The sequence below is a fragment of the Phascolarctos cinereus genome, unplaced genomic scaffold, assembly GCF_003287225.1.
Source record: "Phascolarctos cinereus isolate Bilbo 61053 unplaced genomic scaffold, phaCin_HiC Scaffold_4;HRSCAF=312, whole genome shotgun sequence".
NCBI classification, from domain to species: domain Eukaryota; kingdom Metazoa; phylum Chordata; class Mammalia; order Diprotodontia; family Phascolarctidae; genus Phascolarctos; species Phascolarctos cinereus.
In genome coordinates this window covers 289243469-289270562 of record NW_027555847.1, presented here as the reverse complement: position 1 = coordinate 289270562, position 27094 = coordinate 289243469, and the positions used below count along the sequence as shown (strand labels likewise).

Sequence of the window (27094 nt, the reverse complement as noted above, 5' to 3'; positions counted from 1 at the left end):
TGACAACCCTGCCAATACCTATCATTTTCATTTTTTTGTCAACTCCGACAATCTAACAGGTGTGAAGTAGAACCTCTGAGTTTCTGAATTTCTCTAGAGAAATTTGCATTTCTCTAATTTTGAGTGATTTGGAGCATCTTTTACTTGGTTTAATTTCAATGAAGGAAGTCAGGAAGGAAGGAAGGAAAGAAGGGAGGGAGGGAGGGAAGGAAGAAGGAAACAAGCATTCATTAAGTGCCTACTATGTGCCAGGAATTCTGCTAAGTGCTTTACAAATATTATCTCATTTGATCCTCACAACAACTCTGGGAGGCATTAATGTTCCTACATTACAGTTGAAGAAATTGAGGCAGATAGAAGGGACTTGCCCAGGGTCACACAAGTAGTAAGTGTCAGAGGCCCAATCTGAACTGTTTTAGCCACAGTATCACCTAGCTACCAAAAAGTTTCTTCCTCTGAAAACTGATAGGCAAGGCAGTTAGTTACTAAGATGCAACATAGTTTTCAAGCCTTTCCTAGTAATATATGTAATTATCACAAAATGTGGATATTATTCTATAAAAATAATCTGTTGCCTCTCCAATGCATCCTTCACATAGATGAAAGTGAAAGGCTCAAATATTACCATGCAAATCCCATATCCAATCAATTCTGCTTCCTATTATCTAGAGCAGGGCTTTTAAAACTTTTTCCACTCATGACCTTAAGTGCTTCTTAAACTGTGGGTCCCATAGTTTAAGAAGCTCTCATCTACAGCAGAGGCGGCAAACTCTTGACCCATGCAAAACTCCAGAGTGCAGTTAGAACCAGATTAAAATGTAATTAGGAAATGTCAAGCAAAACAAACATAAACACAATACAACACAGATGTTAATTTCTGTTTTTCTAAATCTATATGGTTCCCACAGGGATCCTTTTTCTATTTGAGTTTACATCACTGATCTACAGGATCAAACACAAACAATTCTTTTGGATACTTAAAACCCATTCAGAATCCTCATTCCATCCATCTATATGTCTAAATTTATTACAAATTATTCCTCTTTAGGCATTATGGAAAACCTCATTACCAGAAGGATCCTCTTCCTGATCCAGAACTGTCTACTTCCTCCTAATGACAAATACCAATCATTAGACCAAAAGAGGGAAGTGGCAGGAATTACAATTTAAAAAAAGAAAAGAAAAGAAAAAAGTCCTCAAGTTGTGGCTGACCCTATCACTCTGGCTCATCATTCTGTCAGGTGGGGGGGGGGAGGGTAGAGATAAATAAATATCAGGTATGGCAGGCCATCCTGACTCAGAAAATGCTGATTCTAGGTTTTAAGAAGGCACCCTAATTCCAATCACTAGAACTCTCAGTCATCATTCTTGAGGGAGGCAAGTATGAGAAATGTCATCCTAAAGAGCAAGGACTCAGAACTGTACCTGGCAGAAATCACTAGTCCCTATATTCTCTGAGACAGAGACAAACAGTTCACAATGTGAAAAGGAGATCTCTCAGTCTCACTCATCACATGTCAGTGAATAATACACATGAAATACCACAAAGTATACACCACGGAAAGTCCATTTCCTTTGAAAATGCTTCTGTGCTCCTTCACCCAGTTCACATAACTAATTCAGGTCTCACCTTTTAGACTGGCTTAAAATGTGTCCAGCTCCATCTGTAGCCTATGTTCTGCACTGTCAGGATGCTATATGGCTTCTAGACCAGGACAGCCTAGTAAGGCTTTGGAGGGGCCTGAGAAACTCTTACACTGTAGCTCCTTTCAATGGAGCCTCCACAAATGGAGCCCCAAATTTCCAGGAACTGGGGAGACTAAAGCTCATCTAAAGTTTTAGAAGCAAATGATGCAACGAGATACAATGTCTGGGCAGACTAAGATATGGATTGGGCTAGATGACCACTGAGTTATCTTCTAACTCTGAAATTTTATGATTCTGTGTTCTTGCACTTAAGGACAACAAGACTTTTAGAATATAAGTTGCTGCTCAGTAGTTATCAGTCATAGAGGGCTCTTCGCAACCCCAAAGATACTCGAGTGGTTTGCCATTTTCTTCTCCAGCTCATTTTACAGATAAGGAAACTGAGGCAAACAAGGTTAAGTTACTTGTCGAAGGTCACACAGCTAGTAAATGGCCAAATTTGAAACCAGGAAGAGGAGTCTTCCTGACTCCAGTCCCAGCACTCTATCCACTGCACCACTTAGCTGCCCCTCTAGAATATAAACTGGCTTGCAAATTTCCTCTACAATATACTTAACAGGTGGTCATCCAGCCTGTGCTTGCAGACCTCAATGAGTGAGAACCTACTACTTCTGAGAGTAGTTCATTCTACTCTCAAATAGATCCAATCATTAGGAAGTCTTCACTTACGTTAAACCTAAATTTCCCTCATTGCAGCTTCTACCCATCACCTACCAGGTTCATAAAGAATAAGTCTAATATCACTTCTACATGGCAGCCCTTCAAACACTTGTCATGTTCCCTGAGTATTCTCTTATCTCAGATAAACATATCAAGTTCTCTCAGTCAAACCATATAGCATGATTTTGAGGCCCTTCACCATTTGACATCATCCACTAGCCACTAAAGACTTCAAAGTGGATGTCCCTGAGACATTAAACTTAACATATACAAAACTGAACCCATTACCTTTCCCTCTAAACCCTCTTTTCTTCCAAAAATCCCTAATTCTATTGAAGGCATTTCCATCTTTCCAGTCTCCCAAGCTCATAACCTCAGCATTATCTTGGACTCCTCACTCTCCCTTCCTTTCACGTAGTCAGATGCCAGATCTTTCCATTTCTACCTTCATATCTCTCATGTCTGAACCTTTCCCTCCACTCACACACCTACAACCTTATTACACATTATTGCAACAGCTTCCTAAATGGTCTCTCTGTCTGAAGTCTTTCCCTAGCCTAGTCCATTCTACATACTGCAGCCCAAGTAATTTAAATGCAGATCTAACCATGTGATTCCTCTACTCAATCATCTCTAATGGCTTCCTATTGCTTCTAAAATAAAATATAAAGTCCTCTATTTAGATTTTAAAGCACTACACAATCTAGCCCCAACCTAACTTTCCGGCATCACTGGACATTACTCTTGTTCCACACTTTATGATCCAGTCAAGCTTACTTTCATACACATGACACTATCTCCCATTTGTGTGTCTTTTTGTACTGGCTATCTTCCGTGCCTGAAATGCACTCTCTTTACCTCTGCCTCACAGAGTCCCTCTCCTTTTAGAAACAGCTGAAGCACTATCTTCTTGACAAAGCTTTTTCCTATTCACTCCAACTGCTAGCTCCCTCCCCTCCCTCTTATCTTGTATTTAATATTACTTTGCAGATTTGTATTTACTAACTTTGTATCTAGATATTTTATTCTGTATGAACCTAAGGGGCAAAACTGGAATCAACTGGTAGAAGTTGCAAAGAAGAAATTTAGGTTTACTCTAAAGTAAAACTTCCTAAAAATTAGAATTTCTCCCTCACTGAAGATCTACAAGCAAAGGCTGACCACCTGTTTTGCATGTTGCAGAGAGAAGTGTGCATGCAAGAATGTGTGTGTGTGTATGCATGTGCGTGCATGTATATGTAGGTACACACATAGGCACTTTCACATGTACTTATCTCCCTGACTAGAATGTAAGACCTCTTTCTGAGGAGAAACTGTTTCATTCTTTGTATCCCTCACTCCTATGCCTGGTATACGTAGTAGGAACTTAAATACTTGTTGATATACTTGTTAAATACTGCTCGTCCTCCTCTAGATGCTCCTAGCTTATCAATATAATTTGAACACAATTTATTCCAGATGTGATCTGACCATGGCAGAATACACAAGTAAAACCCACTTATTATTCCTGAAAGCTACTCATCTCTTAAGACAGCCAAAGCTCACTTATCTTTTGTGGCTAAACTATCACAAAGTGGATTCTTATTAAGCTCACAGTCCACTAAAATTCCTAGATCTTTTTTTTCTTTCATACAGACTGTTATCTAAACATGCTTCCTCTGTCTTGGTTTTATAAAGCCCATTTCTTTGAGCTCAAATATAAGATTTTACATCTATCCCTATGAAATTTAGAGTCAGTTCAATCTCTTAATTTTTCAGATCTTTTTGGTTCTAAACCAGTACATTAGCTATCCCTCCTAGCTTTGTGTCATTTACAAATCCATAATAAAAATGTTAGACAACATAGGTCCAAGCAAAAATCTATGGGACATTCCACCAGCTACTGACTTTTTATAATCAAACTATCAATCACTACTCCTTGGGTCTGATCAAACTATTCCAAATTGACCCACTATTATCTACTCTACAATTGTCCATTTTTTTCCCATATAAATAGTATGAAAATCTTTTATCAAATGCTTTGTAAAATCCAAGTAAACTGTACCTATAGCAATTCACTTACCCTCTCAGTTTAGAAAATTCTAACATAAACTAAGTATCTAAAATCATTCAACCAGACAATATTGAACATTTGCTAAGACAGGCTCATTCTCTTGGATCAAAAATTCCATCAACGTTAGTATGGTACAGTGGAAAAAGTGATGGAGAATATAAAGAGACCTGGCACTGAATCCCACTTTTGACATTTATTAGCTACGTGCACATAGGCAAGTGATACTATAAGAGCCTCGGTTTGCTAACCTGAAAAATGGGGGAAGGGTAGAATAATACTTGCAACTACTTGCATCACATATTATAAGGAAAGCATCTTGCAAATCTTTAGTGCTTTAGCACTAAATGCTGTTACTGAAGCAGGGACAATGAAAGCTGCTTTGTTACATACCATTCTAACAACATGACCCACAGTAAGGAAAGATAGGAGCTACTACAGACAAGCACAATGACATTAAGAGAAGAGAAAGACAGACTAAGAAGCCAGACACAAGAATTCAAAAAGTGCTAACAGCCTAAGGTTATTTAATGTAGGCTTCAATAACTGTTAAGGACTGTTAAGGGGCTCCTTAAACTTGTCTTTTGAGTTGCCATATTTTCCAAAAACAATGGACCCATAGCATGCAGAGGCCCTGAATGTGTCAAAGACAAAGTACCACACCCCCCTTTACATAATTTGTTGTTTTCATCCAAAACTGGACTCCCTGTGTGTCCTTGGGAGTTGACAGGAGGCCAGACAGTCTGAGCTAGGCTTGTGCAGCTAGGACCCACGTAGATAAGCAGACCACCCTATCTTCATAGTTTAGTGGTTTTCAAGGGAAACAAATGCAGCTTTTGCTATAACCTTGCTCCTACCACTTGGAGGGTTTTTTTCCTTTTCCCACCTTTACTCCTCACATGCCATGACCCTCCTCCTTCTTTTGTCCTGCTGCTATAAAAATATAAACTTCTCTACGGATTATGAACTCTTTGGGTTCCACATGCATGTTCATTTCTTTTATAATAAACCTAGTTTTCACATAGTGTTGTGAAGTTGTGATTGCCTATTGACATTACACAGCTATAGTTTTATTTTTAAACACCTGAGATCCTGAAGACATCAATATATCACTGCATAACACAATTGCTGATTATCATAATGACAATCTTGAAACATTTTGAAAAAAAAAAGCTCAATCATGTTTAGAGTGTTTTAAAAGTCAGGAAAGCGCATAATACAATTTGGAAGAATTTTTATCAAAAATAACTTTTGAGAAGTCTTGTTGCTGGAATGAACTCACTCATAAAATGAAAGAAGATTAACAGAATGAATAAGAAAGCAGAATCCAAAAATGTTTATAAGAAACTTGTTAGAAACATAATGATTCACCCAAAGTTAAAATAAAAGGCTGGAAAATAATCTATTTTCCTGCAGCTGAAATTAAAAAGGCAGGGGTACTGATCATGATTTAAACAAGGCAACAGCAAAAAACAGACCTGAATAAAAGAAATAAAAATGAAAAGTATATTTTTCTAAAAGGTACCATAAAATAATAAACTAACATCAATATGAAACATATGCATTGAATGCCATAGCACCTAAATATGTAAGGGAAAAAAAAATGAATTACAGAGAAATTGTAAAACTCTAACAGTGGGGTACATCAATGTAGTCCTTTCAAACCTAGATAAAGCTAACCAAAAAATTAAACAAGTTAAGAAATGGAATAGGATGTTTAAAAAAAAGATATAGACTTTTGACAATACCTGAATGGGAAAACAAAGGAGTAGATATATTTCTCAACTGGGAATTGTAGCTTTACAAAAGTTGACCATATGTTAGGGCATAAAACCCTCACAAACAAAAGCATAAAAGCAGAAATATTAAACATATCCTTTATTGAACACAACATAATAAAATTGTATTTAATATAATTGAAGAAAGATTAAAAGTCAACTGAAGACTAAATAACTTAATCCTAAACAATGAATGGACCAAAGAACAAATAACTGAAATATTATATTACTTCATTAAAGATAATGGCAACAATGAGACAATATACCAAAATTTGGAAGATGCAGCCAAAGTAGTCCTTAGGAGAAAATTTATATCTCCAAACACTTCCATCAACAAAAGAGTGAATGAACATATCAACAAATTGGGTATACAACTAAAAAACACCAGAAAACCAAACAAATTTTAAAAAACCACCAAAACAAAACACGAAAATCAAATAAGAGATTTTCAAAAACTGAAAGCAAAAAAACCCCCACTGAATCTGCTGCTTTTTTTTTAAAAGTTGGTCTGAATTTCCAGTTACATATTGAAGACCAAGCAATGAAAGTGATTATGTAAGCACCAACTAAAGCCCTCTGCTGAATATACAGCATATATAAACAAAGTATATTATAGGCTATATAGAAATTATCACTGAGTTGACCTGCTCTTAGAACTTTTCTCAATGCTATGTATTCAAGATATCTGCTTTCTAGAATACCAACTCTAAACTAAACGTCTTCCTCTCTCTAATGACTTAAGTGAAACTTTTTATTTCCCCTTTGCAACTACAGGATAAAATAGAAAAGAAACTAACTCCCTTTGGAGTTTGTGCACAGCATAGTGTATGTTGACTTTTAACAAACAAATCAAAATCACTTGGTTGAAAAGACTATTGCTTGATTTAGAAAAAAATGCAAAAGACCCTTAATTTCAAAATAATGCTGATTCCAATAATGACAAATGAGGAACTGCAAATCCTAGTTCTGAGCATCTGATTCCCATTTTAACTGCAATTCATATGAAAGAACAAGAGGTTACAAATCTCAAGGGAATAACAAGGAAAAGGAGCCTAGTAATACCAGATCTCAAACTATACACTACAAAGCAGTAATCATCAAAATAATTTGGCACTGGGTAAGAAATAGGTCAAGCAGTGGAATAGATATGGTAAACAAAATACAGTAGTATATGAACTTAGTGGCCTAGTGCTGATAAACCCAACAATCTCAGCAACTGGGGTAAAAGAATGTACTACTTGATAAAAACTATTGGGAAAACAGGGAAGCAGTCTGACAAAAGCGAAGTTATATAGACAACACCTAACAACATATAGAAAGATTAAGCTGATTTAGACATAAAGTGTGTCACCATAAACGAATTAGAAGAGCAAGGAAGAAATTATCCTGCAGATCTATGGATAGGGGAAGTGTCATGACCAAACAAGAGACAAAGTAGATCACAGCAAAGTGGTTAATTTTGATTACACAAGATTTTAAAAGTTTACAGAAATACAACCAATTAAGCTAACAGTAGAAGGGAAATAGGTAACTGGGTAAAATCTTAGCAGCTAGTTTCTCTGATAAAGGTCTCATTACCAGCACTAATTCAAATTCATAAGAATAAGAGCCATTCCAAATTGTTCAACGGCCAAAAGATAAGAAGAGTTTTTGAAGGATTAACCTATCATTAAAAATGACATTGAAAATGCTATTAAAATGCTCAAAAAATCACTAAGAATTAGAAATGCAAAGCAAAACAACTCTGAGATACCAACTCACATCCATCAGATTGGCAAAAATGACAAAAAAGGAAAATGAAAAATGCTGGTAAAAATGACAAAAAAGGAAAATGAAAAATGCTGGAGGAGCTATGGGAAAATAAAAATGTACTGCAGGTGGAGCTGTGAACTGATCCAACCACCCTGGAAAGCAATTTGGAACTTTGCTTAAAGGGCTATAAAACTCTGCATGCCCTATGATCCAGCAATAGCAATGCTAGGTCTAAATCCCAAAGACATCCAAAAGAAAGGGAAAAGGACCTATGTGTACAAAAATATTTATAGCAGTTCTTTTTGTGGTGGCTAAGAACTGGCAATCGAAGGGATGTGCATTAACTGAGAATGGCTAAACAATCTGTGGTATATGATTGTGATGGAATATTATTGTACTATAAGAAATGACAAGCAGGATGATTTCAGAAAAACCTGGACTTACATGAACTGATGCAGAGTCAAGAGAACATTGTATACAGTAACAGCAATATTGTTTGATGAAGAACTGTGAATGACTTGGGCTATTCTCAGCAATGAAATGATCCAAGACAATCCCAAGGAACTAATGATGAAGCAGACTATCTGCCTCCAGAGAAAGAACAGTTGTTTGAATACAGACTAAAGCATACCATTTTTCACTTTCTTCCATTTTTTTTTCTTTTGAGTATTCTTGTACAAAATGACAAGTATGGAACTGTTTTACACAACTGCACAAGTATACCCTATATCTGATTGCTTACTGTCACAGGTAAAGGAGAGGAAAGGAGAAGGGAGAAGGAAGAAGGGATATAATTTAGAACTCAAAACCTTAAATAAAAATGTTAAAATGATCTGAAAGTCTGGAAAGCAATTTGAAACTATGCCCCCAAAGTTACTAAACTGTATATACCCTTTGACCCAGAAATACCACTACTCAGCTTATAATTCCAGATTTTTAACAGAAGAAGAAAAGAAGCCACATGTACAAAAATACTTATGGCAACTCTTTTAGTGGTGGCAAAGAGCTGGAAATTAAGAAGGTGCTCATCTATTGTGAGATGGCTAAAAATATTATGGTATATAAATATAATAGAATACTATTATGCTGTAAGAAAAGATGAGGGGGATAGTTTCAAAGAAACCTGGGAAGACTTGTAAGAACTGATGAATAGTGAAGTAAGCAAAAGCACAAGAACAATTTTTTCAGTAACAAGATTGTAAAGACAAACAACTTTCAAAGACTTAAGAATTTTGATCAACCCAGTGACCAACAGTTCTCTGGATTATGCCAGAGGACGTAGGATAAAAGGATATTATCCACCTCCTGACAGAGATGGATTCAGATCCTCGGAATGAGGCATCTATTTTTTGGATGTGACCAGTAAGGGAATTAGTGCTTAATAATGCACGTTTGTTACAAGGGTTTTCTTTTCTTTTTTCTTTTTTTATGGTGAGGAGAGTTGAGGAAACAAAATTAATTTTTTGTTGATGAAAAATTAATTTAATTTTAAAAAGTGAGTCTTGTTACTTTAGGGATATTGCATCCATCTGAAATGATGAATTTCTCCAAAAATCCCAGAGTCCCAAGAATTCACTGTAGTTCAAACTAAGTTGAGGGACAAGGAACAATAATAGCCTCGACAAATATACAAATCACTGTAATAGGAGAAGGTTGATTTACATTCTAGTATCAATTCTACCAAGCAAGAGACAGAGAGGTTCATAGGAGGAAAAATGGTCAATTTTGATAATATAAAATTAAAAACTTTTAGTACAAACAAAACCAATAGAGATCAGAAGAGATTCTTTTAAGTCACAACTAAAATCCCATCTTCTACAAGAAGCCTTTCCTAATCCCTCTTAATTTTGCCTTCCTTGTCTTAATTATTCCTTATTATCCTATTTACAGCTTGTTTGCACATATTTGTTCGCTTGCTATCTCCCTCATTAAACTGAGAGCTCCCTAAGGACAAAAACATCTTTGCCTCTTTTTGTATTCCCAATATTTAGCACAATGCCTGGCACACAGTAGGCATTAATAAATGTTTACTAACTGTGTAAAATAGGAGAAAAAATGTTGCAGGAGTTTCTCTGATAAGGGTCTCATTTCTAAAATATAGAGGGAAATGAGTCAAATTTACAAAAATAAGAGCCATTCCCCAAGTGATAATAAATAGTCAAAGGACTGACTAGACAGTTTTCAGAAGAAGAAATTCAGGCTATGAAGAGACAAAAGAAAAAATGCTCTAAATCCCTAATAACAAGAGAAATGAAAACTAAAACAACTCTGAGGTAGCACCTCACACCCATCTGATCGGCTAAGTTCACAAAAAGGAAAATAACAAACACTAGGAGGGCTACAGGAAAACAGGTACTTCAATGCACTATTGGCAGAGCTGTGAACTGGACCAAACATTCTGGAAAACAATTTGGAACTAGCCCAAAAAGCCATAAACCTATCCATGCCCTCTGACTCAGTGATACTACTTCTACAATGTCTATAGCCCAAAGAGATCAAAGAAAAAGGAAAAGGATCAAATACACAAAAATATTTATAACAGCTCTTTTGGCAAAGAATTCAAAATTGAGGGGATGCCCCATCAACTTGGGAATGGCTGAATAAGTTATAGAATATGATGGGATGGAGTAGATTGTGCTATAAGAAATGACGAAGGAAATGATTTCTGAGAAACCTGGGAAGGTGCAAGGTGAAGTGAGCAGAACCAAAATAACTTATACAGTATCAAGAATATTGTAAAGATAAATAACTCTGAAAGACTTAGGAACTCCAATCAACCCAATGACCACAATTCCAAAGGATTTCTGATGAAACATGCTATTCACCTCCAAACAAACAGAGATAGACACAAAGTATACAGAAAGTTTGTTTTTCTTTACTGTATTAGGGGTTTTGTTTGTGCTTTCTCAATGGATGAGGGAATGGGAAATACATGAAAAAACATTAGGAAGTGAAAATAAAATAAAATTGAACTAAAAACCAAAAAAAAATAATAACACTGTAAAATTTTCCTTAAGGTATCTACTTTCCCCACCACTTAATTTTATTCTTCTGTATCTATATTTACTTCTACATAAAGAATTAGACATGGTTGTACAAGATATTTGCCAAACTTCGAAAATAAAGATCTATTTCAAAGTTTAGACTTGAAATAGAATAAATGGCAATATGTAATGACTTTCAAGTTGAGATTCAAATTACAAATGACTCAAAACTCTCAAGAGTATATAATGGTACTTTTTTTTCACTCAGCCTGATTTAGACCTACAAGCCCAAATCCTAGAGTCACTAAGCATATCCTTTTCCAGCTCCTTTTTCCTTCTATCACTTTTTTACCTTTCTCTGTATTCCTTATTCCTTCCTTTGGGTGAGCAAAGGGGGTTGTTCCTCCTGTGTTATCTAATAGTATTCCATTTAAAAAAGAGTTTAAACTAAAAGCATTTCAAGATACTAAAACGTATGTTTTTTTAAATTTAGCTAAAAATATAAAGAGTTTATATATGCTTCTCAATTGTGTTGAATGAAGGCCTTTATATCAATAATTAAGTTAAATGGTGTGGAGATGGAGGAATAAATGTTTTTCCTCATTTATTTTCTAATACAGTAAAAACGCAACTTATTAAGGAGATTTTTCCTTTTTGTTAACAAACTAGTCAATTATTTCCATTAAACATGTCAGTAACTTAAAAGTTCAAAATATTATTTTAATAGTCTTATATTTCTATGGTTTTTTAAAATATCACTTTCCTGCTCTCCCCTCTTTTTTAAATAGGCAGTTCTCATACTATTAACAGATCTTTTTTTAAAAAGTTGAAATGATGTTTCTATAAAACCAAAGACTTTTAAATCAACAGCCTTAAGAATCACCTAGCCAATCTTTTTATTTTACAGAGTAGACCCTGAGTCCCAAAGTCATACAACTAATTAATAAAAGTGAGGACATGAACCCAAGTTCTTCACATTTCAAGGGGAGGGCTCTAACTGGCCCCATGATTTCCACAGAACCAATGTTATAACTGAGTTTTATCTTCTTAACATTGATGCGTGATACCCAATAGAAATGACCACAAATATGACAATCAACTATTAAATCAAATACAAATAATGAATCTGTAAGGTCATAAAAAACTTTCAACATGTGTATTATTATACACATTAGAAATTATTAGATAGAGCAATATAGTAAGCAAACAGAACATTATTTAATATGAAAGAGTTATCAGTGTTTTTCACCAGCAGCAGCCTATTTAGTTAGAGCTCTCCTAATTAGACATATTATCTCTTAATGTTTTTTGAAATTTCATTTTAATTTTGACCTTTGCTCTAACTAGCCCAGAAATGAATAGGAGGAAAGTGGTCTGCATTTCATTTGGGAAACTATGAAGTGTTTGAAGCTGCTCTCTGTCAACAAAGCCTATCTTTTTAATATTAATATTCTCTCACTGATATTATATCAAATATACAGCAAATCATAGAATATAAATATAATCTTGGAAGAATCAAAACTGTTATCTACCCAAAGTGTAACGAATGCATAATGGGTATAAATAGGCTGCAATATGCTACTACTAATAATTTATGTACAAGAATTGGCATAAAAATTATCAAGGACATGTATGACAGGAAAAAGGAGGTGGACTGGGTCACATATCAAGAGTTAGGGATAAAGAACTGTAAAGTTCAAGTTTTACACTGATGTCCACAAAATAGTAGAGGACTAAAAAGAAGTACTCCAAAGGCACAGGAATAGACAGGGTATGGAGAAGTTAAAAAAGGACGTAAACAAGAACTATACTATACACAAGAACTACAAGGATAAGAGGACATAGATGGATTGCAATCTTTATTGGTGACAAGAGCAGGCACACAAATTAAACCACATTAAAAGCATTATAATGTACTTCAAAAAGGTATTATCTTCTTTGTAAATCCTAACTTATTACCTGAAATGAGATGGTGAAGGAACATTTTGATCAGTATAATGTAATTCAGAAAGTTTTGTCTGAAGAGACTGATAAAGCACTTTTGATTGAACTTTGGAGAATTCTTGGGGCCACCTGATGCGTTTATTTTGCAAAATTGAACTTTTCCTGGGGTGGGGATAGAGGCATTTCTGGTAGTAGACAGAGCCACTAAATAACAAGTTATTGATCTTTCTGACCCATCTGCATTTGGGACCATTACCTTAAAATCAGGTTAGACCATATGTTCCTCCATGCAATGCCTACCATATAAGCCAATGGTGTAAAGGCAGAGCTTCCTCAGTATAAACAGATACATACCAATCCCTGCAATTTAAGGACGGCTTTTTGTTTTTTTAAATGCTTATTCTAAAGTATTGATTTAATAACATTTATTTCCGCTATGATTCATGAATCATTCATTCAATGATTAAAGGTATTCTAAATGGCAGGTGCTATGGGTTACAAAGATAATTATGGGATCATACAAGCACAGATTTTAATTGAGAAGGGACTAAGAGGCCATTTAGTACAAGCTCTTCATTTTATAGTGAGGAAACTGAGGTCAACGTTAGGTGATTTTCCCAAGGTCACAAAAGTAGTAAAGTGATAGGCCCATGATTTGTACACTGCTCAACTGACCCCAAATATAATGCTCTACGTTCTTATTCTCAAGAAACTTAGAATATAGGAGAGAGAAGACAGATACAATTACAATAAAAGGGTTCAAATAAGGATGAAATTCCTTAGCCAGGAATTTAAGGGTCTCCATAACCTTTGCTTGTACTATTCATCTGTACCTTTGTTCACACCATTCCCCGTACTTCTTCCTGCCCCTCATCTGTTTAATTACTTATCTTAAAAATCCAGTTTAAATGTCTTCTTCATAAAACTTTCCATGGAATCTCCCATCAAAATTATCTTTTCTTTGAACATGCATAACACTTTGTACCTGCTAGTCTCCTGTCACAATGCATCCTGCATTGTAGCAATTGCATTGATTATACAAGTGTCATTCTCCTTCACCCTCATTCCACGACAAAGACTATGTCTTAGCTATCTTTATCTCCAACATCTAGTACAATGCTTTGTACACAGTAGGAACAGACAGCATGGTAAGAGGTAGGCTTGGAACACATGACTTTCTAATTTTATGGGCTGCTCTCTATTATACCATTCTATCTTTGAAGTATATTACAAAACAGTGAAAAGTATGAGTCCCAACTAAATCATATCTTCCTCTAAGAATTCATAGAGAAAACTGTCAAGGAAAAAAAAAGAGGGAGAAAATACAAATGATCTATCAATATTTCCACAATGATCTATCTTCCTCATCAAGGACAATGGAGCCACCACATTTTAAAAATCTTGATCCCCAGTATTTTATTTATAAGGAAAGCGACAGCAAAACCAAAAGTCAGTCAGAAAGAGCAGCTGAGACAGATACAGTACAAATAAGAAAATCTGTGCTGGAGGGGCATAAGCACTGAGGGGGATCATTTTACAAAATCTCTCAGAAAGGAGAGGATACCAAAAGAATAGAGGGGAAATGACTAATGGTTCTCTGATGACCAAGAAAGATGATAAAAAAAAACTAACAACCTATGTGCTTATTTCCTTAAGAGTCTTTTAAAGAACGTTCTACACATATACCAAAAGCATCCCTGGTGAAAATGAAAAGGCAACAGTCAAGCTTTCACAAACTATTTTTTTATATGTCAGATGACAGCTTTACAATCACATAACTAACTGACTACAAGATTCCACTGTTTAGGGTTAGAATGCAAAATTGCCTTTGATTTAGCATAACAAAACAATCTTTATGGCTCACCTCCAATAAGAAGTCTCTCATGCTTATGTTAAAAATGTATAGGATTCCTTAATAAAAATAACCAAAGAGATAACTTTGTTCAACCAAGCTCTAATTGTCAAGCAAGACACATAATGGAGATTTATGTTCACCAAAGGTGTTCACCACTATCATAGAGGATTTCCTGGAGAGGGCCCAACAAGAAGAGGGATTCCTTACTGATGATAGATTCCTTCAAATGTTGTTTCTAGATGAAAACGCACTGAATGAATCAAGAACCAGAGCGGATTAACAAACCCACAGGAAAACTAAATAGCTAGAAAGTTTCCTAACGTGCAGACCATAATAATTAGTCTTGGAAGGTCAGTCCACTGAATTAGTACACAAGTATATTACGTATATACCTATAACACTCTAGATAGACAATAAGTTGGGCTCAGCACTACTGAACAACAGAGAACAAAATGAATTGGGTCTAGGAAATTGGACAGTGTCTGAATGATCCCAAGCTTGTTCTTCAAAACACACACACACACAGACACACACTCTCTCTCTAAGAACACTAATGTTTTTCCACTGAGAAGTCTGAGAATTTCAAAAAACCATATAATTATAAAACAAGGTTACAGATGACCTAAAAGGCAACGTAAGCACAGATGGTGGGAATAAGTAGGCTATACCATATTTCCAATATTGACCTATGAATTAAAATATCATGCAGGAAATGTATGCTTGGAAAGGTGAACTGTAATACAGTAAAAGATGAAACCCCGTGGAATGTTTCATTTCACATGAAATTTTTTTGGAAGGAAGAAACAGGAGGAAAAGAGAAAAGGAGAGAGAAAGAAGAAGGGGAAATAGGGAAGAAAGGTAGACAGGCAGAAGAAGGAGAAGGGGAAAGAGAGAGAATGGATTGTAAAAGGGAGGACGGGAATAACAAAAGCAGCACTGGAAAGAAAGGAAGGAAAGGTAGACCTCCAGCATCCTAAGTAGATCCTCCATGGAGCAACTGGAAAGCATGGACAAGAGTCTCACAGGATGAGATGATACGGATATGTGTTGTGGTCTACATCAATGAAAGAAATAACCAGGATGAGGAGAACATGGATCCACTCGAGTAAGATGACTTTAGATATCAATGGGAGTTTAGATATTCTCTCAACTCAGTGTTTCATTCAGTCGAGACTAAGGTCACAACTAACCAGAATTTTAAAAAATTATTTGAGCCATAATTATTGTATGTTTGACACAGAAGAGACCTAAGCAGTTATTGTTACTGAAGTTCACAGAAAAAAGGGTTTTTTCAACAATTCTTGGGCTAATTGTCCTCCCATTCCTAAACATTTCCTGAAGCCAATGCTGCTCAACCAAGACTATGTTTCTCTTGTAATCTGACCATACCACTAACACCTTCAAGGTATCTTTCAGGTAGTAACCAAAGGAAACTTCAACTAGAAGCTTAATTTTTAGGTAACTAGTGTTTCATGTTTCCCCAACATGCCAAAAATTACTTTTTAATGGAATTCAACTGAATAAAAATGGAATAATGCCCCATTATGTGCCTTCTAATCGGTTTTCTGGCCCTTCTTTGAAAACAAAACAAACTCCTGGCTTTCCCTAAACAGAAGATGCAGAAGATGATCTAAGACTGAGGCCAAAAGACTCCTAAGCAACACAGGCATCAAATGGATTTGTTGTGAGAGACTGGTGCTTTTTTTTAGGAACTGGAAGAAAGAGGAAAGGATGAAAGATCAATGCTAGTCATCTGCAAGAAATTCTACTTCCTCACCCTCTGAATTAAAAGTATTTTCCATCATTTCTGAACTTCATCCTTCTCTGCCTTCAAAACTTTGCTAAAGTATCATCAGCTCTGGAATTCCTTTTTCAACTACTACTTAACATTTCAGTAATCTGACAAATTATCTTTTGTCTCCACACATTAAATATAAGTATGTATACACAAACACATTTAAAAATATGCATTTGTTCATGTATCTATCCATATCAGATTGTCAATCTTTTAACTTTGTAACTTACTACTATGTCTAACAATAACAAAGGGTGCTGAATATTGTATAGACTCCAAATGAACAGTTATTTACAAAGCTACATTAGAATGTTTCTATGTATTATATCTGTTTTCCCAAGGCAGATGTTATCTTTTACTGTAGTAATGATTTTTAATATGCTAAGTTCTGCCTTTTCTCCCTATTTCTCTAACATCAAGAAATGTTTTCTCTATGATGTAAAGGGCACTAGATATAGGCCAGCAATGTTACTCAACGCATAATATAACAATCTAAGCAGCATATAAGCACCTGACCCACTATTTAACTTTGGGCAAAAGCAAACACAAATTTGACAAATATTTATTAAGCTCCAACTATGAATGAGACACTGTGCCAAGTACTTCATGTAAATCTGTTTTCCAGTTACAAAATATGAAAAATACTCAACTGGATCAAATCCACTTACATGACATATAGTGGATTATAAGCTTTTTGACAGCAGAGCAATTTTTCTATCTTTGTATCTCCCTCAATGCTTAGAGCACACAATGCTTTGCTCATAATTGGGCCTAATAATTTTTAAATAAATAGAATAAAATCAATTACTTGGTGAAATGAAATACTATAATAACGATCATACCCATTAGCTAAAAGTGAATGTGTTCTTGAACATGTTACCAAAAAAAAAAAAGTGACTGCTCTCAGAGTGAAATGCCAAAAATTATTTTAGGTCAGATAGGACTCAAATAACAGGATCACAGATCAAGAGACTTTAGAGGTCATCTAGTCATCATTTTACAGATGTAGGAACTGAGGATTAGAGAGGTTAAGTCACCTGCTCATGACCAAGTAGTAGAGATAGAGTCAGGATACTGGAGTGAGAGATAGCATTGTTGTCCAGTTTACCCAACATTCTTCCTCAACAACCTAAAAAACATGCTAAACCAAATTCTGATTGAGAAAGCCAAGAGAAAGTCACAATGAGTCATTTTTCCAGCCCAGGGCAGCTTAGGAAGAAAGAGAGGTCTTCAGATATTGGGTTGAGAGCTGGCCACGAACACAGAGCAGCAGCATAGGCAATGGCAGCAGTCTTAGGGGCAGCAGTGAGAAGCAATCAAGTGCTCTGGAATGGTAAGGGGCTTGTGACTAACCACCAGGGCTGAAATCACCAAGGCAGACAGAGATACCAAGGGACCCCTGAGTGAGCACTGGGAACAGGAACAGGTGTCATCTGCCAGCTCTGGAGCCCATTACCCAGTTCCAGTGCAGAGAGCAGAGGTTAAGGCTGTAAGCAAGAAAATTTCCTAGCTAAGTACAAAGCAAGGAACAAATTCCAAAAATTTAGCTCTGTGGTTCTGAGCATAAGAACTGAGGAGGACTGAGTTTTAACCTTTAGCCCTGAACGTAAGTCTGCAGTGGAATAACTAGGGCAAAAAACCAACATCAAAGAGGAGTCAAGCAGTTTAGTTCCTCTGAACTCGCAGAACCTCCTAATGGGCTAATAGTAACTGAGTTTAGTGGCAGTCTATGGAAACTCAACTACACATAATCAAATACACTCAAACCTAGGTCAAGAAGTTGCAAAGTTCATATCAGGTGGGCAGTGAACAAGCCTCTCCCCAGATCACACCATTATGGAAGCAATAAAAACTTTCATGCCCCAGACTGAGCTATAACAATAGCAGAAGGTCATAAAAAGACAGAAGCTCAGGCCAGATAACCTCTACCAAAAGTGAACAGGGCCCAACACGAACATAAAGTACAAAGTCAAGAAATAAGATGGAAGAATGAGCAAACAAATAAAGAACCTAACCATAAAAGGCTATTACAGTAACAGGGAAGCTCAAGCCAAACATACAAGACAAATGACATAAAAATACCTACAAGCAAAGCCTCAAAGAAAAATGAAAATTGTATATAAACACAACAAAAAGTCTTAGATGAGAGGTGGCGCAGTGGATAGAGCATCAGCCCTGGAGTCAGAAGGACCTGAATTCAAATCCGGCCTCAGACACATAACACTCACTAGCTGTGTGATTCTAGGCAAGTCGCTTAACCCCAATTGCCTCACAAAAAAAAAATTAGATGAGATAAAAAGCATAAATAAAAAAAAACAAAACCCGGAAAAACCAAATAAGAGCAGTAGAAAAATGGGAAAAGAAAAGAGAGCTATTCAAGAAGGAGTTAAAGAGATTTTTTTTAAAAGGAAGAGTTCATATAATAGAGAATAAAATGGTGGGGGGGAGACATTTGAACATTGGTTTCATCTGAACTGGCTCAAGGAGGGAAGAATGCATGGACACAGCTGGGTACAAAAATTCATACCCAACAGGAAAGAATGAAGGAAAGAGGTTAAGAGAAAGGGGGTGGGGATAAGAGGGAGGGTAGATTAAGGGAAACAGTGATCAGAAGTGGTCTTGAAGACGGGACAGCGTAAAATAACACACAATTAGCAACCAAAACTGTGAATGTGAATGGGATGAATTCATCCATTAAATGCAAGATAGTAGAATGGATCAGAAACCAGAATGCGTATATTACAAGAAACACACTTGAAACAGAAAGATACAGAGGTAAAATAAGGGAGGGAAGGAGAATCCATTATACTTTAGCTGAAGTAAAAAAAAAAAAAGCAAGAGTAGCAACTGTGATCTCAGACAAAGCAAAGGTAAAAACTGACTTAGTGAAAAGAAATAAATCAGGGAAACTGTGTTTGTTAAAAGGCACCAGAAATAATGAATTAATATCAATATGAACATATATGTACTAAAAGTCATAGGATCCAAATTCTAGAAGGAAAAGTTAAATGAGTTATAGGAGGAAATAGTAAAACTATACTGGTGGGGGTCCTTAATTTACCTTCTCAGACCTAGATAAATCTAACCATAAAATAAACAAGAAAGGCATTAAGAAGCTATGCATAGCATTTTCACAAAATTGACCTTTACTGGAACACAAAAACCTCACAAACGTAAGGGGGAAAAACCCAGAAATATTAAATGCATTTTTTCTGACCACAATGCAATGAAAATTATATCCAATAAAGGACCTTTGAAATATAGAATACCAAACAGTATATGAGAGTCAGTATTCACATTCAGATAGGTACTTTGACTCTAAAACTAGAGCTTTCCTCTGGACTATGTGTTTAGCAGTATCCTCCTTAGTAGGATCTCTTATTTTTAGAATCTGGCGAATTTATCTATCAGGAGGATTAGTTACTAGTGCTATATAACCACCTATACCCTCAGGATTCACAAAAGGTTAATTTTGGGTTAGGTACCATATACATAATTTGGGAAGGAAATGAGATAAAGCACATACATGAGAGGGATGATTTTTTTAAAGCTCCATTAAAATTTTTACCCAAAAATTGTATGCCTTTTCAAGATAACTGAAAAGCCAACAGTGGAAAACAGTACTTTTGGTGCTTCCCAGAACTTTAAAAAAAGTAGTTCATTTACAAATGCCACCTACTTAAATGAAGCCTTTCTTAGCCCCTCAAAATGCCTTATGTATATTTTGCATATAATTACACATACATATTGTCTTCCTCAATAGGATGTAAGCTTCTTGAGGGCATTTCTGTCTTTTTTTTCCTTGATGCCAACAATGACACATATAGAGTAGTTACTTAAATACTTGGCAAGTTGATCAATTTTGTGTAGGGAGAGATAGAAAGAGTGTCAAAAGTCAATAAGTATTGTGCCACTAAAATACTAAGTACCAAGGAAAAGAGTAATAAATATTTCTTGGTTTATGTTTAAATGGTCCCCAGAAAGCAGATAAAAATATTTGCTACCATACTAGGAGATGTCAAATTGACAGACTGCATGATTCTCTAATGCTTAACTATAAACTATGAATGAATGAATGAATGAATGAAAAAGCATCTAATAAGCACTTGCTATGTGCAAAACACTGGGGATACAACTGGAAATACAAGATAGTCCCTACTCTCAAGGAGCTATCTATATTCTAATATATATTATAACCAAGTTGTAAAGACTATTTACAAACAGATACGATTTTTAGGGTAATGTGAAATGTCTATAAATAAAAATAATATTTAGTATTGAACCTAAGCCTTATCTGCATAACACAACCAACAGTGTATCTATGTATGAAGTAGTATTGAACTGATACAAAAAAAATTATTCACAAGACACAAGCTGAAACAAGTTACTGACTCACTATAGATTGTTAGCAAAGTCACCAATTTCGTTTCTGCAGTACAAGAATTACTTCAGAAGGCCAAAATGATCAAAATTAATAAAAATGGAGCTTCCACAATAATTTCAAAAAGGAATGCACCTGATCTGCTAAACAAACTTTCTACTGAATAGTAAATTATGCATTCACACAATTCTTCTAGAATAAAGAATATACTAGTCATTCAAAAACCAAATAGGTATTGAATTTTCTGCCTCTTTTCTCTAGTCTATACCAAGCAATGAAACCAGTATAGGGAGGTTAAAAATGGGAAAATCTCTAACCAAGTTTGAAAAGTCTGGTTGCAAGTAATAAACAAATAAACACAGCTGGCAACTGTTGCTATGAAATGGTACTGGTGAAGGAAATGTCTTCAGGAGTACCTTCTTCAGTTATATATACAACCTTGTGTTGGGCTGAAACAGTTGCAGGTGCATCCTGACACACATTTCCCAGAAGACATATTTCAATGTAGTGAGCAACCACAGCACTAAGAAAGTGACCCATTTTATTACCTACTTTCTCTTCATCATCTCCCCTCCTATTGGTCAATTGGTTTGCCCTTCCATGCAAAAAACTCAAGATAGCAATTCCAAGAAGAAATATAATTGTATATTGTGTCTACCAAAATTTTCAAAGAATGATTTTTCTTTCAATTACTGGATTTTAAAAGTGCAAAAATGTAGAGAATTGATTATTCTCTATTACTATTTGACATTTAAGACAACAAGCTATTTTACAAAAATATCTGAAATGTCTTTTCAATTTCTTAGCTATATGTAATCTTGTTTGGGGCCCTGTACCACCAGAAAAGGCATAGAACTGAGAGAGATGGAGGTGTTGTTAGAGATATATAAGGAAAATGAAAGCATCTCACATAAATGGACAGAACTGAAGCAAAACAGTAACAACCTGCTTCTAGAATACATAGTAAAAAAAGCAATTTTCTAGCTTCAGATTAGAGAAGCATATATTATTCTAATACATATATTATACACAATTATACATTACATAAAATAATACATATAATTTATAATGTAATATAGATAAGATAGAAATACCCATACATGTGTGTATGTGCACACATGTATATCTAAAGTAGCAAGTTCTTAACCTGGGGTCTGTGGTTCAATTTGGATAGAAAAACATATATTTTTATTTTCACTAACCTCAAACTGGAATTTATTATTTCCCTTACTTAGGAATACAGGCAATAAATATTATCCTAACAGGTTCAAAAGTTCTACCAGAACGCCAAAGGGGTCTATGACACAAAAATGGTAAACAATCCTTGCCCCAGAAGAACTCAGAAGAAAGAATTTCAGAAGCATGTGAACCTAGACAGTTAGAAAGCTTTTCACTTTTTGTTCCTCTTGCCTCAGACTATTTCCACAACCATAATACACGTAAAAAGGCTAGAGGTAAAAGATAAGACTATTAGTACTTTTTGCTCTGATTTAAAACCAAACAAGTAGTAAAAAAAAAAATACCCTCTTAATATAATCAACATTATTACTCAAATTGTAGTTTGTTGAGTCCCTCTTATAAAAAAGTGCTTGTTAAACATATAGGGGTCTATTACCATCTTTCTCATATAAAAATGTGATGAAACTCAAATAAAACTCTCTACTGAGATACAACAATGCCTTCTTTTAAGAAAGAGGATGTATTCTGTGATCATGCTTCATTATACTTGGGTAGAAATATCATGGGTAGAAGTAATATATTCCCTACCTCCACATACCACTTAAGGATAAGTAAGACAGATATTAGTACGAGAAGGATAAAAAGTGAAGTAAAGAAAATCATGAAAGTAAAGTCTACAACAATGAAAAGAACAACAATTAAAAAGTTGAAATTGAATACTGTGATATTATAATGACCAAGGTGGACCTCAAAGTCAGCTTAACAAACAGGATACAGTGATGGACTCAAAACCAGGAAGAACTAAGTTCAAACCCAGCCTCAGGTACAGTGTAACTGGCCACATCACTCAGCTGCTACAGTTTCTAAGTTCCTAAGAGCACCAACTTCCAGAATTGCTGTGAGGATAAAATGAGATAATTTTGTAAAGCAATTTGCAAAACTTAATTAAAGCTTAATTAAATGCTAACTATTATTATTATTATTATTGTTGTTGTTGTTGTTGTTGTTGTTACCTTCCCCTGTACCTTAGTTTTAGAGGTGGAATACTATGAATATAAAACACTATACAGAACGTCAGACTCTAGATGTGTGGATGTGTGTTTGTTTTGCTGAACTGTGTGTCTCTCCCCCCCACCCCCTTTTTTAAATCTCTGTTATGAGAGATGGGTTTTGGGAGGAAGAAAGGAATACACAGAGAAATTTAGTTGAAGTCAAAACAAAAGACATGAATAAAAATTTATTGGAGAAAAAAAGTTGCCTGGGCCACTGATAGATTAAATGACTTTCCTAACATTATACAACCAGTATGTATCAAGGAAGTACTCGAAATTAGGTCTTACTGGCTCCAAAACAGGTCCTCCATCCACTTGACTACACCATGCTACTTCTTAAAATAAACAAAAAAGAAAAAACAGGAGAGTAAAATTACTGGCTGAAATAAAATTTTTCGAGAGCTTGTGGATTTAATTTATCTATTATGTCAGATATTCATTAATACAGAAATAATCAAAAACTGGATTGGATACAAGCAGGACTGTAGTTGTGTTAGTTAAAAAGACAAGATCACAAGTGTTCAAGCAAAGATACTTCGCAGCCACCTATCCTTCCAGACTTATTTCCTATTATTCTTTCAGACATGCTATCAGACACCTGAACCGTACTACTGTTTCCATACTTGACATTCCACGTTCCTATCTTTGCAGTTGTACAAGTTGCCCTCCATATCTGAAAGGCACTCTATTTTGACCCTCATCTCTACCTGAGGATCTTTATTTTGCTTCAATGCTCAGTTCAGATGCTATTTACTCCATGAAGATTTTTTTGAATATCAGTTGTTAATGTTCTACCCCCATTCAAATATCTTGTATATATTGTTTACATGTTGTATCTGTCTTCTAAGTTGTAAAAGACTCCTTGATGCAATTACTTCATTTTTTGTTTTTATATCCTCCCAAATTAGCATAGGACTTGAGGTCTTTAATAAATGTTTGTTGAATAGAATGGCAATCTTAAACTAAAGAATCATCACTACTCAATGGATTGGTGATCACATGAATGTGGGTCTATACTACCATCATCATAGTATGTCTTCTCATTCTCTGTTATCCCTCCCCCGATATTCTACAGAAGATAAACCTAATGTGTCAGAGGCTTCCCTCTGAATTGTTCTGCAATTTATGTGTACCAGTGGAGCACTCTGGCTGTCCATCTGTTATCCCTTGCTCTTTACACAAGACAGGCCCACCCTCCTTTTTCAATCATACATTTCCTTTACAACAGAGGTGTCAACCATACTGGGCCTGCAACACTCCCCAGTGTGGCCTTAACCAGATTAAAATGAAATTGTTAAATATTTAAAAAAATAAATAAAAATACAATAGAACATAATGTTAATATATGATTTTCTAAATACAGGCTTAGTGGCACCTGTTTGACACTTTATATCGTTATATCATCTTTGTATCTTTGATACTTTATATCATCTCTTTGCTTATGTCATCCAGGCAAATATGGTACAGATTACTTTCACCATTCATGCATCTCTCCATTATTCTATATATTTATCACACTTTTGATTCTTTGAAGACTGTATTGTTCTAAGATTCACAACTACCACGAGGAGAACATTTCTATAAATTAATCTTCAGAAATCAAAATTTAGATTACTATGAAATTTGTTTTAAAATGGATAGGGGCTAAGATTTGATTTTCAAAATCAAATTTATTTCAAGAAAAAAGTCTTCAAAAAGGTAAAGGAGAAGAAGAAATGCAAAGGACAAATAATCCATTTTTTGTTTTAAAGAAGCCTGAAAAAATTCTATGTATTCTTTAGGTAGTAATCTCTGAACAAATAAGAATTTAAAAACTTAGTTGTGAGAATTTTTGATGTTAATGTTTCTAAATTTGTTTTAAAATTTTTCAGAAATAATTTTTTACATTTATAAATTTGGATTAGATTACAAAGTATTAGTTAGGACTATTTAACTTCTATTTTTAAGTAGTAATAATCTGACTCCAAAGTAAAAACATAAAAATACTAAACAAAAACATGAATTTACAGACCATTTCATTCAACCCACAAATTTTTTAGATTAGGAAACTAAGACTCAGAAATATTAAGTGGCTTATTCAAGCTAGCATATAACAGAACTGGAACTAGAATCCAGTTATCCTAAATCCTAGTTTATTGTCCTCAGCACAACATGCTGTCTCACATAAATGTTGGGGGAGGAAGAAATGTGTTTTTGTCATTTGCTACATGGCACAGAATACATTTACACCACATTTTTGTTTCCTACCCTCTAGTTTTTAAGACATCTTTCTGACTGCCCACTACTTCCCTGATCCTCACCTTTCCTGTTTCTCCACCACAAGTACACATTAGGTATGGATATTATCTATTATTTTTCTATCCTATATCAAACAATAAATGAGTTTCATTTGTTGCAACCAATTTTTAAAACATATAACAAAATCAACTGAAATATAATTTTAACCTATAAATGAACCTGAAGGAGCTATAATTGTTTGATTAAAGCTCCTTCTTTTTTTCCCCTACTTTTCATTAATGATATACTAGAAGCCTAGTGTTAGGCTATAGAGCCACATTGTTTGAGGACCATCCTATTTAAGTTCAGAAGGCCTGACATCAGCTGGGCAGCGTAATGATAAATTTTGGGGCCTTAGCAATTCTCTATGTCCAGCTCCTGAGTTGCAGAGAGAGCTTAGTTCTGTGTCAGTGGAGGCAGTATCCACACTAATGAAATTACAGGTCCTTGAAGTACACAAAGTAAAATGTTAGGGAGGATTTTAAAAATTGTCATCTTTTACCCAAGTCACAGGAAACTGGTAAAATATATTTCACTTGCACTCTGACAAGGTAAGAATAATAGTAATTTTTGGAACTATAGCAAAATGCAATAAAAAAAAGCCACTCCATATGCTGCCAAATGTGTGAAGGACTTCTAAAATGTATGTATATATGTATGTTTATACGCATATACACATACACACATATATTAAATATAAATACGGTATGATAGATAATTGCTTTTAAAAAAAGGAAGAAAAAAAATGTTTTCCCCCATGCTTATATAAAAACCTACACATCTTATTTGCAAAGATATGTACCAACTGATCATCCTCAGTTTAGATACACACATGAAAAAAATTCATAAGCAGTGCACTCACTCATTCCTCAAATGAAAACCTCAGGCTTCTAGAAAATGGGAAAGCCATACTTCAGCAATAAAAGTTTGAATCACAAAGTATCAGATGAAAACATAGGTAGTGCATTCTCTTTTCTTTTATTGGTTACATTATTTTTAATAAAAATATTATCCAATTCAAAAAAGCCCTACACTAATCACTTTCATCAGTGGTCTCACAAAATGAGGGCAGATTTACTCTCTATATTCAATTCAACATTTATATATAAAAACAAAATGAAAAAACTTTGTGCTAATGCAAGGATGAATACGAGATGAAATAAGAATACAAGGATGAAATTATGAGAATATAAGAATGAATTAAGAAGATTTATTAAGACATACAGAGAATGACACAAGGCAGAATGAGTGCACTTAGGGGGGAAAGTCATGAATTTTGATGGAAGGTTCATTTTCAACAAGAAAGATAGACTAGACTATTAAGAAAGTTGCATCTCAGCCGGGCTGAAAGACAATTTAAAGATTTTAATAGAGATGCTGTACAGAATACAAGCTACATATGAAGGACAGCTGGACAGAAGGTAAAAAGGCACTGAGACGAAAGTAGGCAGAATGACAAATGGAAATAATTAGTGATCCAGCTTGGCTCAAATGAAGGACTAGTGTAAAGATAAAGAGTATGTGTAAACTGGTGTATATGAGGTAAGACAAGGTTGAACATGTAATAGGAGACAGACTGTGGAGAAGACTTTGTGTCAATATATGTGTTTTTGGGTCTAGGCTTGTAATCTCACATAGTCAGTCAATTGTAAATTTAAAAGGTAGCAGGAGTTTACACAG

At 35.0% G+C, this 27094-nt stretch overlaps 1 protein-coding gene across 4 annotated transcripts in view; it reads right to left on the bottom strand.

Moving 5' to 3' along the window:
• The window catches only part of CHD1 (chromodomain helicase DNA binding protein 1), a 122204-nt gene that overhangs the window by 91085 nt on the left and 4025 nt on the right, over positions 1-27094 (bottom strand). The window lies entirely within an intron of this gene.